At 48.7% G+C, this 20,107-nt stretch overlaps 1 pseudogene; it reads right to left on the bottom strand.

Annotated features, from left to right (window-relative positions):
* Positions 1 to 1,924: 1,924 nt before the first annotated feature.
* LOC109876728 (dynein heavy chain 11, axonemal-like) lies at positions 1,925 to 16,417 on the bottom strand (annotated as a pseudogene).
* Between the last annotated feature and the right edge of the window lie 3,690 nt (positions 16,418 to 20,107).

Genomic DNA, 20,107 nt, shown 5'->3' with positions numbered 1-20,107 from the left:
TAATTTGCATTTTCATCTGTCGGGGTCATTTATCTTTGAACAATGTGTGTGAATGAGTGAATGTGTGTGAATGATGAACTCTAAGTGATAGAGCAGTAATGTAGACCTGAGGTATAGCCTTTACCTGCATTTAAAACGCTTTTCCGGGTTTTCCGATCACCAGTAAATCCGATTACGAGTATCGAGTGTGATAAAACGGATACAATTACGAATACGAGTATGACGAGATCGGCACACTCCTAGTTACTAGGTTTGGTTGCATGGTGACGGTGCATTCAGAACCATCCAGTGGCTAGACACACTACAACCTTCATTTTACCAGGTTCCTGTGAAGCAACTGTAATGACAGTCCACCACAACCACCCGATTAAATTATCGGGTGCCACAACATACCCAACAGTTTGAGATCATTGTGAGGGGATTTTCCCAGTGGTTCATATGGGGAAACGGGCTTCCAGGGAAAATGTAACTGAGGTTGCAACAGTAACCAAGGGTGGGCGGGTCTTCACTACAGGTGAAAGGCAGCTGCTGTAAGAGCTTCTCTACAGGTGAAAGGCAGATGCTGTAAGTGAGCTTCTCTTCAGGTGAAAGGCAGCCGCTGTAAGAGGGCTCCACTACAGGTGAAAGGCAGCCGCTGTAAGTGAGCTTCTCTACAGGTGAAAGGCAGCTGCTGTAAGTGAGCTTCTCTACGGGTGAAAGGCAGCTGATGTAAGAGCTTCTCTACAGGTGAAAGGCAGCTGCTGTAAGAGAGCTTCACTACAAGTGAAAGGCAGCTGCTGTAAGTGAGCTTCTCTACAGGTGAAAGGCAGCTGCTGTAAGAGAGCTTTTCTACAGGAGAAAGGCAGCTGCTGTAAGAGAGCTTTACTACAGGTGAAAGGCAGCTGATGTAAGAGTTTCTCTACAGGTGAAAGGCAGCTGCTGTAAGAAAGCTTCACTACAGGTGAAAGGCAGCTGCTGTAAGTGAGCTTCTCTAGGGGTGAAAGGCAGCTGATGTAAGAGCTTCTCTACAGGTGAAAGGCAGCTGCTGTAAGAGAGCTTCACTACAAGTGAAAGGCAGCTGCTGTAAGTGAGCTTCTCTACAGGTGAAAGGCAGCTGCTGTAAGAGAGCTTCTCTACAGGAGAAAGGCAGCTGCTGTAAGAGAGCTTTACTACAGGTGAAAGGCAGCTGATGTAAGAGTTTCTCTACAGGTGAAAGGCAGCTGCTGTAATAGCTTCTCTACAGGTGAAAGGCAGCTGCTGTAAGAGGACTTCACTACAGGTGAAAGGCAGCTGCTGTAAGAGGACTTCACTACAGGTGAAAGGCAGCTGCTGTAATAACTTCTCTACAGGTGAAAGGCAGCTGCTGTAAGAGAGCTTTACTACAGGTGAAAGGCAGCTGATGTAAGAGAGCTTTACTACAGGTGAAAGGCAGCTGATGTAAGAGTTTCTCTACAGGTGAAAGGCAGCTGCTGTAAGAGGACTTCACTACAGGTGAAAGGCAGCTGCTGTAAGAGCTTCTCTACAGGTGAAAGGCAGCTGCTGTAAGAGAGCTTCACTACAAGTGAAAGGCAGCTGCTGTAAGTGAGCTTCTCTACAGGTGAAAGGCAGCTGCTGTAAGAGAGCTTCTCTACAGGAGAAAGGCAGCTGCTGTAAGAGAGCTTTACTACAGGTGAAAGGCAGCTGATGTAAGAGTTTCTCTACAGGTGAAAGGCAGCTGCTGTAATAACTTCACTACAGGTGAAAGGCAGCTGCTGTAATAGAGCTTCACTACAAGTGAAAGGCAGCTGCTGTAATAGCTTCTCTACAGGTGAAAGGCAGCTGCTGTAAGAGGACTTCACTACAGGTGAAAGGCAGCTGCTGTAAGAGGACTTCACTACAGGTGAAAGGCAGCTGCTGTAAGAGGACTTCACTACAGGTGAAAGGCAGCTGCTGTAAGAGGACTTCACTACAAGTGAAAGGCAGCTGCTGTAAGTGAGCTTCTCTGTTTGCCTCTGACCTGGTTGAAGCTGTGGAGGGCAGCGTGCAGACTGGCGTGCATGTCGGTGGGTGGCTCGTTGGGGATCTTGATGGCGTCCTCCAGGATGCCTCTGGGGATGACGTGCTGGTCAGGGCTGGACGCTGGCTCCCCGCTGATGAACACCCGGTAGTCATGGTGTCCGCCCCGGTCCTCTCCAGGAGGGCTTCCAGAGTGGGCAACCAATGCGTCACCAGGTGCACTTTCTGACCGAAACAACACACACACACACACACACACACACACACACACACACACACACACACACACACACACACACACACACACACACACACACACACACACACACAAAACTGTATTTATTGTATTTTATGTGTTCATTAGCGTTTCTTAATGAGGGGAAATGTTTCTAGAAACAAGACCTAAACACTTTTGTTCCAGCCAAGTACCGAAGCAGCTGATTTAGCTGATCTAATCTAATCACGCTTTAGATTGAACCAAATTGATTGAACCAAACTGATTGAACCAAATTGATAGAACCAAATTGAACCAAATTGCCTTAGGTTCCCTGGCTCAGATCAAGAAGGCAGATAATCATGTTGAATCAGGTGCTCTATTCTATTGTCGCTGGCTGGTTGCTGGAACAACATCATACAGTCACTAAGACCCTCCAGACTACCACTAGTCTAGTCTGGCTGCTGGAACAACATCATGCAGTCACTATGACCCTCCAGACTACAACTAGTCTAGTCTGGCTGCTGACTGGAACAACATCATACAGTCACTATGACCCTCCAGACTACCACTAGTGTAGGCTGGCTGCTGGACCAACATCATACAGTCACTGTGACCCTCCAGACTACCACTAGTCTAGTCTGGCTGCTGGAACAACATCATACAGTCACTATGACCCTCCAGACTACCACTAGTCTAGTCTGGCTACTGGAACAACATCATACAGTCACTATGACCCTCCAGACTACCACTAGTCTAGTCTGGCTGCTGGACCAACATCATACAGTCACTATGACCCTCCAGACTACCACTAGTCTAGTCTGGTTGCTGGAACAACATCATACAGTCACTAAGACCCTCCAGACTACCACTAGTCTAGTCTGGCTGCTGGAACAACATCATGCAGTCACTATGACCCTCCAGACTACAACTAGTCTAGTCTGGCTGCTGACTGGAACAACATCATACAGTGACTATGACCCTCCAGACTACCACTAGTCTAGTCTGGCTGCTGGAACAACATCATGCAGTCACTATGACCCTCCAGACTACAACTAGTCTAGTCTGGCTGCTGACTGGAACAACATCATACAGTCACTATGACCCTCCAGACTACCACTAGTGTAGGCTGGCTGCTGGACCAACATCATACAGTCACTGTGACCCTCCAGACTACCACTAGTCTAGTCTGGCTGCTGGAACAACATCATACAGTCACTATGACCCTCCAGACTACCACTAGTCTAGTCTGGCTACTGGAACAACATCATACAGTCACTATGACCCTCCAGACTACCACTAGTCTAGTCTGGCTGCTGGACCAACATCATACAGTCACTATGACCCTCCAGACTACCACTAGTCTAGTCTGGTTGCTGGAACAACATCATACAGTCACTATGACCCTCCAGACTACCACTAGTCTAGTCTGGTTGCTGGAACAACATCATACAGTCACTATGACCCTCCAGACTACCACTAGTCTAGTCTGGCTGCTGGAACAACATCATACAGTCACTATGACCCTCCAGACTACCACTAGTCTAGTCTGGCTGCTGGACCAACATCATACAGTCACTATGACCCTCCAGACTACCACTAGTCTAGTCTGGCTGCTGGACCAACATCATACAGTCACTATGACCCTCCAGACTACCACTAGTCTAGTCTGGTTGCTGGAACAACATCATACAGTCACTATGACCCTCCAGACTACCACTAGTCTAGTCTGGTTGCTGGAACAACATCATACAGTCACTATGACCCTCCAGACTACCACTAGTCTAGTCTGGCTACTGGAACAACATCATACAGTCACTATGACCCTCCAGACTACCACTAGTCTAGTCTGGCTGCTGGACCAACATCATACAGTCACTATGACCCTCCAGACTACCACTAGTCTAGTCTGGTTGCTGGAACAACATCATACAGTCACTATGACCCTCCAGACTACCACTAGTCTAGTCTGGTTGCTGGAACAACATCATACAGTCACTATGACCCTCCAGACTACCACTAGTCTAGTCTGGCTGCTGGAACAACATCATACAGTCACTATGACCCTCCAGACTACCACTAGTCTAGTCTGGCTGCTGACTGGAACAACATCATGCAGTCACTATGACCCTCCAGACTACCACTAGTCTAGTCTGGCTGCTGGAACAACATCATACAGTCACTATGACCCTCCAGACTACCACTAGTGTAGGCTGGCTGCTGGAACAACATCATACAGTCACTGTGACCCTCCAGACTACCACTAGTCTAGTCTGGCTGCTGGAACAACATCATACAGTCACTATGACCCTCCAGACTACCACTAGTGTAGGCTGGCTGCTGGAACAACATCATACAGTCACTATGACCCTCCAGACTACCACTAGTGTAGGCTGGCTGCTGGAACAACATCATACAGTCACTGTGACCATCCAGACTACCACTAGTGTAGGCTGGCTGCTGGACCAACATCATACAGTCACTATGACCCTCCAGACTACCACTAGTCAGACTAGTCTAGTCTGGCTGCTGGACCAACATCATACAGTCACTATGACCCTCCAGACTACCACTAGTCTAGTCTGGTTGCTGGAACAACATCATACAGTCACTATGACCCTCCAGACTACCACTAGTCTAGTCTGGTTGCTGGAACAACATCATACAGTCACTATGACCCTCCAGACTACCACTAGTCTAGTCTGGCTGCTGACTGGAACAACATCATACAGTCACTGTGACCCTCCAGACTACCACTAGTCTAGTCTGGCTGCTGACTGGAACAACATCATACAGTCACTATGACCCTCCAGACTACCACTAGTCTAGTCTGGCTACTGGACCAACATCATACAGTCACTATGACCCTCCAGACTACCACTAGTCTAGTCTGGCTGCTGACTGGAACAACATCATACAGTCACTGTGACCCTCCAGACTTCCACTAGTCTAGTCTGGCTGCTGGAACAACATCATACAGTCACTGTGACCCTCCAGACTTCCACTAGTCTAGTCTGGCTGCTGACTGGAACAACATCATGCAGTCACTATGCCCCTCCAGACTACCACTAGTCTAGTCTGGCTGCTGGAACAACATCATACAGTCACTGTGACCCTCCAGACTTCCACTAGTCTAGTCTGGCTGCTGAAACAACATCATACAGTCACTATGACCCTCCAGACTACCACTAGTATAGACTTACCTACTGTATTACCGTGTCCAGCAGGCTGTACTGGAGGGCCGAAACACTTCTGGTTTTCATTCTCTCCTTCTAATCAAAGGGAAAAGGAAAGACCTAGTCAGTTGTACAACTTAATGCCTTCAACTGAAATGTGTCTTCCGTATCTAACCCAACCCCTCTGCATCAGAGAGGTGCCGGGGGCTGCCTTAATCCACATCCACGTCTTCGGTGCCCAGGGAACAGTGGGTTAACTGCCTTGCTCAGAGGCAGAACGACATATTTTTACCTTATCAGCTCGGGATTCGATCCAGTAACCTTTCGGTTACTGGCCCAATGCGGCAGGGACTAATTCAGACCTGGGACACCAGGTGAGTGTAATTGACTACCAGGTAGAATGAATGATGTTTGGGCCCTCCAGGACAGGAATATGGCAGCCCTGCTGTACACTGTAATACCGTTTTCAGAAAGTAGTTTGAACGTCTGAGTGCCAGAAGCCCAAGGTACTGTCTGCACTTTGTGGACTATTCCATTTGTTCCACTGAGCCATGCAACCTCAATCAAATACTTCCATACTGACAAATACTGTTCCCTACCTGCAGGATGACCCAGTGTCTGCTGTTCCCTACCTGCAGGATGACCCAGTGTCTGCTGTTCCCTACCTGCAGGATGACCCAGTGTCTGCTGTTCCCTACCTGCAGGATGACCCAGTGTCTGCTGTTCCCTACCTGCAGGATGACCCAGTGTCGGCTGTTCCCTACCTGCAGGATGACCCAGTGTCGGCTGTTCCCTACCTGCAGGATGACCCAGTTTCGGCTGTTCCCTACCTGAAGGATGACCCAGTGTCTGCTGTTCCCTACCTGCAGGATGACCCAGTGTCGGCTGTCCCTACCTGCAGGATGACCCAGTGTCTGCTGTTCCCTACCTGCAGGATGACCCAGTGTCTGCTGTTCCCTACCTGCAGGATGACCCAGTGTCTGCTGTTCCCTTCCTGCAGGATGACCCAGTGTCTGCTGTTCCCTACCTGCAGGATGACCCAGTGTCGGCTGTTCCCTACCTGCAGGATGACCCAGTGTCTGCTGTTCCCTACCTGCAGGATGACCCAGTGTCGGCTGTTCCCTACCTGCAGGATGACCCAGTGTCGGCTGTTCCCTACCTGCAGGATGACCCAGTGTCGGCTGTTCCCTACCTGCAGGATGACCCAGTGTCGGCTGTTCCCTACCTGCAGGATGACCCAGTGTCCGCTGTTCCCTACCTGCAGGATGACCCAGTGTCTGCTACCTGCAGGATGACCCAGTGTCTGCTGTTCCCTACCTGCAGGATGACCCAGTGTCGGCTGGTGACCCAGTGTCCCTACCTGCAGGATGACCCAGTGTCGGCTGTTCCCTACCTGCAGGATGACCCAGTGTCGGCTGTTCCCTACCTGCAGGATGACCCAGTGTCGGCTGTTCCCTACCTGCAGGATGACCCAGTGTCTGCTGTTCCCTACCTGCAGGATGACCCAGTGTCTGCTGTTCCCCACCTGCAGGATGACCCCGTGTCTGTGTTGAGAGGCCTTCTGCAGGGCCCCTGTCAGCCATCTCCTCCTGACCCAGAGACACGTTGTGTAGTGTCCCCAGCTCTATGGAGAAACCCAGCCTCAATCCCACAACACAGGACACAAGACACTCAGAATATCTCTCCACAGTCCCCACGTGCTTCTTATCATCAAGATGTATCTGAATCAGGTGGTTAATGTGAGAACAGGACTGGAGTCTGCTGCTCAACCCAGTAGCTATCTAGGAGGAGGGTTGGCAGCCTGGTGTTAGTGTGTTGTGTAGCCAGGCTCTCCACATTGTTGAGTGGGTCCACTCCAGGAGAGAGGATGCAGATCACAGGGCTGTAGGGGCTACTCTCCAGCTTGGCAGCATCCACATATCTCGCTCCCAAGCTCTCCTCCACAAAGCTCCTGTCACAGTTCAAGTCATAGATTTAGTTACTTACTCACTATGGGACTGATAGAGGTGAAATACAGTATGTTACTATCATTTCCTTACTGGCAAAGCTTGAAGTGCATAAAACTGTTGCATTTACATTCACCACTTCCAAGTCTGTTTACAAACAAGTGCAGGGGCCACACTTCCTCACCAGAAATGAAAGAATACTGTAGAATATGTAGTGCTGATGTCTCAGTCCCAAATGGAACCCTTAGGCCCTGGTCAAAAATAGTGCACTATATAGGGAATAATAGGGGGCCATTTGGGACATAACCGATGTCTCACCTGAGGGCGTAGGTCATTATGTCAGGGCGTATGGCTCTCAGCATAATGAGTTTCTGTAGGGAGCTTTTAGTCCTGAGCTTTTAGTCCTGAAGAAACCCCACTCTCTCAGGACACTCTGAGTCTACCATCTTCCTCCAGCGCTTGGCTGAGCCCTCAATGTCCCGGTCCAACCCCGCGGAACTCATCCAGGGTAGACAGGGTCTGAGGAGATCATCATCATCACACCACCCTAAGCTGCCAATGTCCCATTGCAGGCTCCCTATTCGCTATGGGCCCTGGTCAATAGTGTACTACATAGGGAAAAAGGTGCCAGTTGGATCGCAAACACAATGTGCTACTGTACTTCTTAGTGCACTCCTTTTAGTGCACTCTATGGGGAATAGGTTGTGATTAATGCACTCAATGGGGAAAATGGTGTGATTAGTGCAGTCTATGGGGAATAGGGTGTGATTAGTGCACTCAATGGGGAATAGGGTGTGATTAGTGCACTCTATAGGGAATAGGATGTGATTATTGCACTCAATGGGGAATAGGGTGTGATTGTTGCACTCTATGGGGAATAGGGTGAAGGTGCAGCCTTGGAGATGTGTGTTACCCTGACGATTCCCCAGGCTTGTGGGGACAGGAACGAGACAGGGCTGGCTACGCTGGGCTCCACTGGGAAATACAACAGGAAGTCCAACTCCTGGGCCTCAATCTGCCCACTGGTCAGCAGAATCTGGAGAGGAGAGACAACAGAGATATAAACAGGTATAGATTAGATTCAGGTCAGAACTTCTATCCTATCAATAAAGTTTTTGATCAAACAAGAATATGGCCTCGGCTACCAGAAACATTAATCTGAAACAGAGACTTGTGAAGCCACGAGCAGGCGAATGACAGCCTTACTGTGGACACTTTCTCACAGTGAAGTTGAGAACAGTTGGCGACAGGCAGGTGGCCATGACAGCTATTAGCATTCTGCCGTCAGGCCACACCCCCTGTCAGAGGTAACAGTCTGAATAGCTTTGGCCAGGCCAGGTGGGAGAGCTAATCAAAAGCAGCGTATGGTCCTTCTGTCCCACTGACGGCCTCTAATTGAAGCTAATGTGGGGCCAGAATAAGTGCTTAGATTTATGAGAATGACAGGGGGGGCCAACCTTTTGGGGCGGCCCCGGGCCACTTACCTGGAAGGCGTTGTGTGACAGGAAGGTTGACTTGTCTCTCTGGAAGAGGGTCCGGCTGGTGTAGAGGAATGCTGAGTAGGTGACGGCCTCGGTCAAGGAGAGCACTCTGGCCCTCACGTCCTCGTCCCACTCCGTTCGCTCTATCGCTTTGTGGAAGACTGTGTTGAAGGTCTGGAGCACAGGTACAGGGAGAAAGGTTCAAGGAGACAGGTACAGAGAGACAGATACAGGGAGACAGGTACAGGGAGACAGGTACAGAGAGACAGGTACAGGGAGACAGGTACAGGGAGACAGGTACAGGGAGACAGGTACAGAGAGACAGGTACAGGGAGACAGGTAAAGGGAGACAGGTACACGGAGACAGGTACAGGGAGAAAGGTTCAAGGAGACAGGTACAGAGAGACAGATACAGGGAGACAGGCACAGGGAGACAGGTACAGATAGACAGGTACAGAGAGACAGGTACAGGGAGACAGGTACAGGGAGCTGGACACAGGGAGACAGGTACAGGGAGACAGGTACAGGGAGCTGGACACAGGGAGACAGGTACAGATAGACAGGTACAGGGAGACAGGTACAGGGAGCTGGACACAGGGAGACAGGTACAGATAGACAGGTACAGGGAGACAGGTACAGGGAGCTGGACACAGGGAGACAGGTACAGGGAGACAGGTACAGGGAGACAGGTACAGGGAGCTGGACACAGGGAGACAGGTACAGAGAGACAGGTACAGAGAGACAGGTACAGGGAGACAGGTACAGGGAGCTGGACACAGGGAGACAGGTACAGGGAGACAGGTACAGGGAGACAGGTACAGGGAGCTGGACACAGGGAGACAGGTACAGATAGACAGGTACAGAGAGACAGGTACAGGGAGACAGGTACAGGGAGCTGGACACAGGGAGACAGGTACAGGGAGACAGGTACAGGGAGACAGGTACAGGGAGCTGGACACAGGGAGACAGGTACAGAGAGACAGGTACAGAGAGACAGGTACAGGGAGACAGGTACAGGGAGACAGGTACAGGGAGACAGGTACAGAGAGACAGGTACAGGGAGACAGGTACAGGGAGACAGGTACAGGGAGACAGGTACAGGGAGACAGGTACAGGGAGCTGGACACAGGGAGACAGGTACAGGGAGACAGGTACAGAGAGACAGGTACAGGGAGACAGGTACAGGGAGACAGGTACAGGGAGCTGGACACAGGGAGACAGGTACAGAGAGACAGGTACAGGGAGCTGGACACAGGGAGACAGGTACAGGGAGACAGGTACAGGGAGACAGGTACAGGGAGACAGGTACAGGGAGACAGGTACAGGGAGCTGGACACAGGGAGACAGGTACAGGGAGACAGGTACAGGGAGACAGGTACAGGGAGATCAGGTACAGGGAGACAGGTACAGGGGAGACAGGGTACAGGGAGACAGGTACAGGGAGACAGGTACAGGGAGACAGGTACAGGGAGCTGTGACACGGGAGGACAGGTACAGGGAGACAGGTACAGGAGACAGGTACAGGGAGACAGGTACAGGGAGACAGGTACAGGAGACGGTACAGGAGTACAGGGAGACAGGTACAGGGAGACAGGTACAGGGAGACAGGTACAGAGAGACAGGTACAGGGAGACAGGTACAGGGAGCTGGACACAGGGAGACAGGTACAGGGAGACAGGTACAGGGAGACAGGTACAGGGAGACAGGTACAGGGAGCTGGACACAGGGAGACAGGTACAGGAGACAGGTACAGAGAGACAGGTACAGGGAGACAGGTACAGGGAGACAGGTACAGGGAGACAGGTACAGGGAGACAGGTACAGGGAGACAGGTACAGGGAGACAGGTACAGAGAGACAGGTACAGGGAGCTGGACACAGGGAGACATGTACAGGGAGACAGGTACAGAGAGACAGGTACAGGGAGACAGGTACAGGGAGCTGGACACAGATAGACAGGTACAGGGAGACAGGTACAGGGAGACAGGTACAGGGAGCTGGACACAGGGAGACAGGTACAGGGAGCTGGACACAGATAGACAGGTACAGAGAGACAGGTACAGGGAGACAGGTACAGGGAGCTGGACACAGATAGACAGGTACAGGGAGACAGGTACAGGGAGACAGGTACAGGGAGCTGGACACAGGGAGACAGGTACAGGGAGACAGGTACAGGGAGACAGGTACAGGGAGACAGGTACAGGGAGACAGGTACAGGAGCTGGACACAGGGAGACAGGTACAGGAGACAGGTACAGAGAGACAGGTTACAGGGAGACAGGTACAGGGAGACAGGTACAGGGAGACAGGTACAGGGAGACAGGTACAGGGAGCTGGACACAGGGAGACAGGTACAGGAGACAGGTACAGAGAGACAGGTACAGGGAGCTGGGACACAGGGAGACAGGTACAGGGAGACAGGTACAGGGGAGACAGGTACAGAGAGACAGGTACAGGGAGCTGGACACAGGGAGACAGGTACAGGGAGACAGGTACAGAGAGACAGGTACAGGGAGCTGGACACAGATAGACAGGTACAGGGAGACAGGTACAGGGAGACAGGTACAGGGAGCTGGACACAGGGAGACAGGTACAGGGAGCTGGACACAGATAGACAGGTACAGAGAGACAGGTACAGGGAGACAGGTACAGGGAGCTGGACACAGATAGACAGGTACAGGGAGACAGGTACAGGGAGACAGGTACAGGGAGCTGGACACAGGGAGACAGGTACAGGGAGACAGGTACAGGGAGACAGGTACAGGGAGACAGGTACAGGGAGACAGGTACAGGGAGACAGGTACAGGGAGCTGGACACAGGGAGACAGGTACAGGGAGACAGGTACAGAGAGACAGGTACAGGGAGACAGGTACAGGGAGACAGGTACAGGGAGACAGGTACAGGGAGACAGGTACAGGGAGCTGGACACAGGGAGACAGGTACAGGGAGACAGGTACAGAGAGACAGGTACAGGGAGCTGGACACAGGGAGACAGGTACAGGGAGACAGGTACAGAGAGACAGGTACAGGGAGACAGGTACAGGGAGCTGGACACAGGGAGACAGGTACAGGGAGACAGGTACAGGGAGACAGGTACAGGGAGACAGGTACAGGGAGCTGGACACAGGGAGACAGGTACAGGGAGACAGGTACAGAGAGACAGGTACAGGGAGACAGGTACAGGGAGACAGGTACAGGGAGACAGGTACAGGGAGCTGGACACAGGGAGACAGGTACAGGGAGACAGGTACAGAGAGACAGGTACAGGGAGCTGGACACAGGGAGACAGGTACAGGGAGACAGGTACAGAGAGACAGGTACAGGGAGACAGGTACAGGGAGCTGGACACAGATAGACAGGTACAGGGAGACAGGTACAGGGAGACAGGTACAGGGAGCTGGACACAGGGAGACAGGTACAGGGAGCTGGACACAGATAGACAGGTACAGAGAGACAGGGACAGGGAGACAGGTACAGGGAGCTGGACACAGATAGACAGGTACAGGGAGACAGGTACAGGGAGACAGGTACAGGGAGCTGGACACAGGGAGACAGGTACAGGGAGACAGGTACAGGGAGCTGGACACAGGGAGACAGGTACAGGGAGACAGGTACAGAGAGACAGGTACAGGGAGACAGGTACAGGGAGACAGGTACAGAGAGCTGGACACAGGGAGACAGGTACAGGGAGCTGGACACAGGGAGACAGGTACAGAGAGACAGGTACAGAGAGACAGGTACAGATAGACAGGTACAGGGAGACAGGTACAGATATAGAGGGGATTTCATAGGTCCATAGTGTGAGTAACTGTTCTATTACACCCTAGGGAGTTTCCCCCATGTGTCTCAACAAGCTATGAGAGTAGTGAGTGACTACACAAACACTTGACAAGTATGACTCCAGATATTAAAATCACCCTAAAGGAGAACTGGTACATGGAGTTATAAGAGGTTATAATCACCTTGAGGGAGAACTGGTACATGGAGTTATAAGAGGTTATAATCACCTTGAGGGAGAACTGGTACATGGAGTTATACGAGGTTTTAATCACCTTGAGGGAGAACTGGTACATGGAGTTATACAAGGTTTTAATCACCTTGAGGGAGAACTGGTACATGGAGGCATAATCACCTTGAGGGAGAACTGGTAGATGGGGTTATAAGAGGATTATAAGGGGTTGTAATCACCTTGAGAGAGAACTGGTACATGGAGTTATACGAGGTTTTAATCACCTTGAGGGAGAACTGGTACATGGAGTTATACAAGGTTTTAATCACCTTGAGGGAGAACTGGTACATGGAGTTATAAGAGGTTTATAAGGGGTTGTAATCACCTTGAGGGAGAACTGGTAGGCAGGGTTGTAATCACCTTGAGGGAGAACTGGTACATGGAGTTATAAGAGGTTATAATCACCTTGAGGGATAACTGGTACATGGGGTTATAATCACATCGAGGGAGAACTGGTACATGGGGTTATAAGAGGTTTATAATGGGTTGTAATCACCTTGAGGGAGAACTGGTACATTGGGTTATAAGAGGTTTATAAGGGGTTGTAATCACCTTGAGGGAGAACTGGTAGGCAGGGTTGTAATCACCTTGAGTGAGAACTGGTACATGGAGTTATAAGCAATTATAAACACCTTCAGGGAGAACTGCTACATGGGGTTATAATCAGCTTCAGGAAGAACTGTTACATGGGGTTATAGGCAATTATAATCACCTTGAGGGAGAACTGGTACATGGGGTTATACGAGGTTATAATCACCTTGAGGGAGATCTGGTACATGGGGTTATACGAGGTTATAATCACCTTGAGGGAGAACTGGTACATGGCGTTATAAGAGGTTTATAAGGGGTTGTAATCACCTTGAGGGAGAACTGGTACATGGAGTTACAAGAGGTTATAATCTCATTGAGGGAGAACTGGTACATGGGGTTATAAGAGGTTTATAATGGGTTGTAATCACCTTGAGGGAGAACTGGTACATTGGGTTATAAGGGGTCGTAATCACCTTGAGGGAGAACTGGTAGGCAGGGTTGTAATCACCTTGAGGGAGAACTGGTACATGGAGTTATAAGAGGTTATAATCACCTTGAGGGAGAACTGGTACATGGCGTTATAAGAGGTTTATAAGGGGTTGTAATCACCTTGAGGGAGAACTGGTACATGGAGTTATAAGAGGTTTAGAAGAGGTTATAATCACCTTGCGGGAGAACTGGTACATGGAGTTATAAGCAATTATAAACACCTTCAGGGAGAACTGCTACATGGGGTTATAAGAGGTTATAATCACCTTGAGGGAGAACTGGTACATGGAGTTATAAGCAATTATAATCACCTTGAGGGAGAACTGGTACATGGGGTTATAAGATGTTATAATCACCTTGAGGGAGAACTGGTACATGGTGTTATAAGAGGTTTATAAGGGGTTGTAATCACCTTGAGGGAGAACTGGTACATGGAGTTACAAGAGGTTATAATCTCATTGAGGGAGAACTGGTACATGGGGTTATAAGAGGTTTATAATGGGTTGTAATCACCTTGAGGGAGAACTGGTACATTGGGTTATAAGGGGTCATAATCACCTTGAGGGAGAACTGGTAGGCACGGTTGTAATCACCTTGAGGTAGAACTGGTACATGGGGTTATAAGAGGTTTATAAGGGGTTGTAATCACCTTGAGGGAGAACTGGTACACAGGGTTGTAATCACCTTGAGGGAGAACTGGTACACAGGGTTGTAATCACCTTGAGGGAGAACTGGTACATGGAGTTATAAGAGGTTATAATCACCTTGAGGGAGAACTGGTACATGGCGTTATAAGAGGTTTATAAGGGGTTGTAATCACCTTGAGGGACAACTGGTACATGGAGTTATAAGCAATTATAATCACCTTCAGGGAGAACTGCTACATGGGGTTATAAGCAATTATAATCACCTTGAGGGAGAACTAGTACATGGGGTTATAAGATGTTATAATCACCTTGAGGGAGAACTGGTACATGGGGTTATAAGATGTTATAATCACCTTGAGGGAGAACTGGTACATGGGGTTATAAGATGTTATAATCACCTTGAGGGAGAACTGGTACATGTGGTTGATTCTGTGCAGGTTGTAGATGATGAACAGAGAGGTTCTCTGGGCAGCAGGGCGGTAGAGCTCTCTGGCCTCGTTGATCTTTGTCTTGATCTCTCTGGCCTCCACCACCTGTGTGTGTATGTGTCAGTTAACACAATGAGCTATGAACTAGGGCCCCAGTCATGCTCCAGATTCCTCCCCATTTCAGCGTAGCCATAAGTACATTTCATTTGCAGTGAACACGGTGAAATGGAGCACGCTTTGTACTAACTAGACTATAAAACAGTAGGCCTATATAATAACACATGGAATTTAAGTCTTGACGCAAGTACACATCCTAAACCAGAGCTACATAACTCCCAGATACTACTGTACATCGGAGAGGCTGAACAGTACATGTGTCCCTTGTTGTTCTAAACACCAGTGATACTAAACTCCCAGATACTACTGTACATCAGAGAGGCTGAACAGTACATGTTTCCCTTGTTGTTCTAACACCAGTGATACTGAACTCCCAGATACTACTGTACATCAGAGAGGCTGAACAGTACATGTTTCCCTTGTTGTTCTAACACCAGTGATACTGAACTCCCAGATACTACTGTACATCAGAGAGGCTGAACAGTACATGTTTCCCTTGTTGTTCTAACACCAGTGATACTAAACTCCCAGATACTACTGTACATCAGAGAGGCTGAACAGTACATGTTTCCCTTGTTGTTCTAACACCAGTGATACTAAACTACATGCTACTGTATGATTCATTTAACCTGGTTATCATGAACATAATTATACATTAAGATAGACGCAATAACTAGGATAAGATGGACTTTATTAGGCCACATGGGATGGAAATACTGTATGTCTTCTGCTTTTCCCCCAACACCTCTGATACACACACACACACACCTCTGATACACACACACACACACACACACACACACACACACACACACACACACACACACACACACACACACACACACACACACACACACACACACACACACACACACACACACACACACACACACACACACAGGGGTGAAAGTTAGCTGGTGCGGTCTGGCCCGGCATCCGTTCCGGTACGACAAAATAAATTGTAGGGGTACGCTGTATGCTAATAGATACCCATAGACTTCCAGTCATTGCGCTAACGCTATGTTAGCATTGGCTCGCAAAACTACTTCTAACTTCCTTCATACTGGACACAGCGACATAAACATGGTATCAATGAGTTCATCTGACTGGGGAAGTAGACACAATCCCAAAGTATCCATTTAAACCAGAAGCCCTCTGGTCAGAAATCCTCATGTTTCTCCAAACTTTGAAAGGTTCAAAATGTTAACCACAAGGAAATAATCTTAAATGTATCCACGAGATAATCTATCGTCTCCCAAAGTAACCAATACAGTATTTATCTGTTCCTCCATTTCAATTCAATTAGCTGAGGCTCGACAAACCCGACCCGGTGGCTTTTCATTTTTCACTAATTACCCTTCCCATGTCAGGCAACGGCCCCCATTTTTTAGGGCCCAGGTTTCCCATGGCCCGGATCCTGTTACACTCTATATCTTCACAAGCAAAAATGAATGTACTATTGATAGAACCATTACTCCACCAAATGAAAGTCCTGGGCTGATGGATTGGCTTGTAGTCCTCCGTCAGCCATGAAAGGAAATAATTAGTATTCATTACTTCACACTCTACAACATTCCAATTATTAATGAACTTCAGCTGTGGAGCCCCACCGTATCCATCATGGCCATCACAGCAGGTTGTATTAATCACAAGCAGAAACAAGCGCAGGTCATCTACAGCGGATGAATTTATAATCAGATTTACCACAGGGATGAATTGTCATGGGGTCGACAGACAACAGCAGCACTGTATCTGTTAGGAGTTCAATATATGTCCAGTCTCAGATGTTCAACAACATCCACACACACTTTGGTTTCACAGGGAAAGGAAGGAACAAGAAAGATGTGTGTTGATGGTTGAGAAGAGGAGTGGATTTATAGTATTTTTATTTTTCCGTTTGCACCGTAGATACTTCCTGTTACATTGTGATATGTTGTTCATTTAGAGGATTGAACTCAGATAATCATAACAACGGTGGTGTGGAGGTGAATTAATATGCTGGGGATTGGATTATTTGCTCCATTGGTTCAAAGGGACTCAGTGTAATAGATTGAAATACATCCACAACCATTTCACATCATAGTGGATTCATCATTCTTTCCATAACCTACGCTACGGCAAATGACCAAATCAACTACAAACTATAGGCTCACGTTCCCTAGTGATAGACCTATGTAGCCTAATAATAAGCCTATGTAGCCTAATGATCTGTATTGGAGATTGTCCTGGATACACTCCTGACAACTGTTGAGTGTGGTGGTGGTGTGTTGTTCCCATTCGTTTTCAGAGAGGGAAAGGCACAAGTCCCTTACCCACAAGAGAGGCTGGCCGCCCACTATTCAGGGCTAACCACTGAAGAATAACTGCTCAGTATTCACCACATAAAGACTATGAGCAGGCCAATGAACATCTATCACCAGGCGTCAGAGGGGCGATCCATACGTCTGCCTCAGGGATTCAGAACACGCAATACAAATTCATCTATAATCTAAAGAGCAAGGAGCAATCATATCCCAGTCAGTCATGTCCCTGTAGCTGTCCACCGCTCAGTGGGACTCTAGCGTCAGTCAGGCAAATCCTCTGGCATTGTCTGTGTCCCAAATGGCACCCTAGTCCCTATGCAGTGCACTAATTTTGACCAGGGCCCATATCAAATCAAATCAAATCAAATGTATTTATATAGCCCTTCGTACATCAGCTGATATCTCAAAGTGCTGTACAGAAACCCAGCCTAAAACCCCAAACAGCAAGCAATGCAGGTGTAGAAGCACCATAGGGTTGTGCACTATATAGGGAATAGGGTTCGCAGCCATTCGGGATGGCAGATATGGTCTAATACTGTCCCTCAGGCACATATTTAGACACGTTGGGAAAGTATTGACTTGTATATCAGAAGGGATATAAAACCATGGATCGATTAGTAATGTGTAGACAAGACTGGTTACAGGCTATAGGCACAACTATAGAATAAATAGCTTTTGCAGAGAAAGCACAGTGCACAGTATGGTAATTGTATAGGGCTACTCTGTCTTAATGACAACAATCTCACTGTTTGTCTCCTCCAGGGCTGGTTTCCTGGACACAGATTAAGGCTAATCCTAGACTAAAAAGTACTTTCAATGGACATTCTCAGTTGAAAGTGCTTTTTAGTCCAGGACTAGAGTTCATCTGTGTCTGGGAAACTGCCCCACCTAGAGATTTCATTGGTGGATTCCTGAGCCAGTAGATCTGTATAGGGACAGGTCAAACCAAGGACCATTGTCACTGCTTGACTTCCTTCCTTGATGGTGTTTCTCCCCAGTAGTGGCACTAGGACTGGCTCAATTCTCTCCTGTAGGTTCTCAATCAGAACAGTCTCTTGTGTTTATCTCCCCAGCAGTGGCTCCTGATCTGGGTCAACTCTCTCCTGTAGGTTCTCCATCAGAACAGTCTCTTGTGTTTCTCTCTCCAGTAGTGGCTCCCGGACTGGGTCAACTCTCTCCTGTAGGTTCTCAATCAGAACAGTCTCTTGTGTTTATCTCCCCAGCAGTGGCTCCTGATCTGGGTCAACTCTCTCCTGTAGGTTCTCCATCAGAACAGTCTCTTGTGTTTCTCTCTCCAGTAGTGGCTCCCGGACTGGGTCAACTCTCTCCTGTAGGTTCTCAATCAGAACAGTCTCTTATGTTTATCTCCCCAGTAGTGGCTCCCGGACTGGGTCAACACTCTCCTGTAGGTTCTCCATCAGAACAGTCTCTCCATAGGCATGGGCTCGCTCTAACACATCCAAATACCTGTAGAGAATGATGATGGTAACATCATCAATTATACTTTATAGCATCCTGTATTTTTTTGGTAATTTTACCTTCATTTTACTAGGCAAGTCAGTTAAGAACAAATTCTTATTTTCAATGACGGCCTAGGAACAGTGGGTTAACTGCCTTTTCAGGGGCAGAATGACAGATTTGTACCTTGTCAGCTCTGGGATTCGAACTTGCAACCTTTCGGTTACTAGTCCAACGCTCTAACCACTAGGCTACCCTGCCGTTATTATAATAACTTATAATATACTTACAATTGTATTATAAGGCATTATAAAAGCCGTTATAAAGCATTAATCGTACAGTAGGTATTTCATTTAAAGTGTAACCCGAATGATTCACTGGAATAGGTAACTAGAATACTTTTTTACATTTGGTAACCGGCAAGCCCAATGACACTGTTACGGCTTTCTAGTTGTGATGAAGGAGAGTCGGACCAAACTGCAACGTGTCGATTGCGATCCATGTTTATTTAAACAAACGTAAACACGACTAAACACGAACACTACAAAACAATAAACGAAAACCGAAAACAGCCTATACTTGTGCAAACTAACAGAGAGTACACATAGGACAGATAGGACAATCACCCACGACAAACTCAAAGAATATGGCTGCCTAAATATGGTTCCCAATCAGAGACAACGATAAGCACCTGCCTCTAATTGAGAACCACTCCAGACAGCCATAGACCTTGCTAGATAACCCCACTAGCTACAATCCCAAAAACCTACACACCAAAACCCCAAGACAAAACACACCACAATACAAAACCTCCATGCCACACCCTGGCCTGACCCAATACATGAAGAAAAACACAAAATACTTAGACCAGGGCGTGACAGAACCCCCCCCCCCCCCCCCCTAAGGTGCGGACTCCCGAACGCACCTCAAAACAATAGGGAGGGTCCGGTTGGGGGTCTGTCCATGGTGGCGGCTCCGGCGCGGGACGTGGAACCCACTCAGTTAATGTCTTAGTCCCCTCTCCTCAAGTCCCTGGATAGACCACCCTCGCCGCCGACCATGGCCTAGTAGTCCTCACCCAGAACCCCACTGGACTGAGGAGCAGATCGGGACTGAAGGACAGCTCGGGACTGAGGCAGGTCGGGACTGAGGGGAAGCTCGGGAGTGAGAGAAAGCTCGGGAGTGAGGGGAAGCTCGGGAGTGAGAGAAAGCTCGGGAGTGAGAGAAAGCTCGGGAGTGAGAGAAAGCTCGGGAGTGAGAGAAAGCTCGGGAGTGAGAGAAAGCTCGGGAGTGAGAGAAAGCTCAGGAGTGAGAGAAAGCTCAGGAGTGAGAGAAA

The sequence above is a fragment of the Oncorhynchus kisutch genome, unplaced genomic scaffold (assembly GCF_002021735.2).
Source record: "Oncorhynchus kisutch isolate 150728-3 unplaced genomic scaffold, Okis_V2 Okis02a-Okis13b_hom, whole genome shotgun sequence".
NCBI classification, from domain to species: domain Eukaryota; kingdom Metazoa; phylum Chordata; class Actinopteri; order Salmoniformes; family Salmonidae; genus Oncorhynchus; species Oncorhynchus kisutch.
Note: the sequence above shows the minus strand (reverse complement) of the source record. Positions and strands in the feature narration are given on the sequence as shown.